We start from the raw sequence: 350 nt of genomic DNA on the forward strand, positions 1-350 counted from the left end.
TATTGATATTAGAGTGTGAGAAAATACAACTGTTTAACAGTGAGTTGGACTATCTCTATAAAATAAACTAAAACTTGAACCTGGAGCTTTGGTTTCTTATGAGCAGAATATTTTACTGTTCAAMTAATTAACTTCTGGAGTCAACCCAACTCAAAATGGCCGCCACTGTTAACTAAAAATAAAGAACACAAAACCTAATTTTACAGATACTGAGCTTAAATTTTACGTCATTGCAGCTGACAGTCATTAAAAGAATACTTTGAGCAATGAGATCTGCATAAAAATGAGTCATTTTAAATGTATAATTTGTTATTTCACAACATTAAATAAGTTTGAAACTCTGGCATAAA

Source organism: Austrofundulus limnaeus, unplaced genomic scaffold (assembly GCF_001266775.1).
Source record: "Austrofundulus limnaeus strain Quisiro unplaced genomic scaffold, Austrofundulus_limnaeus-1.0 Scaffold215, whole genome shotgun sequence".
Taxonomy (NCBI): Eukaryota; Metazoa; Chordata; class Actinopteri; order Cyprinodontiformes; family Rivulidae; genus Austrofundulus; species Austrofundulus limnaeus.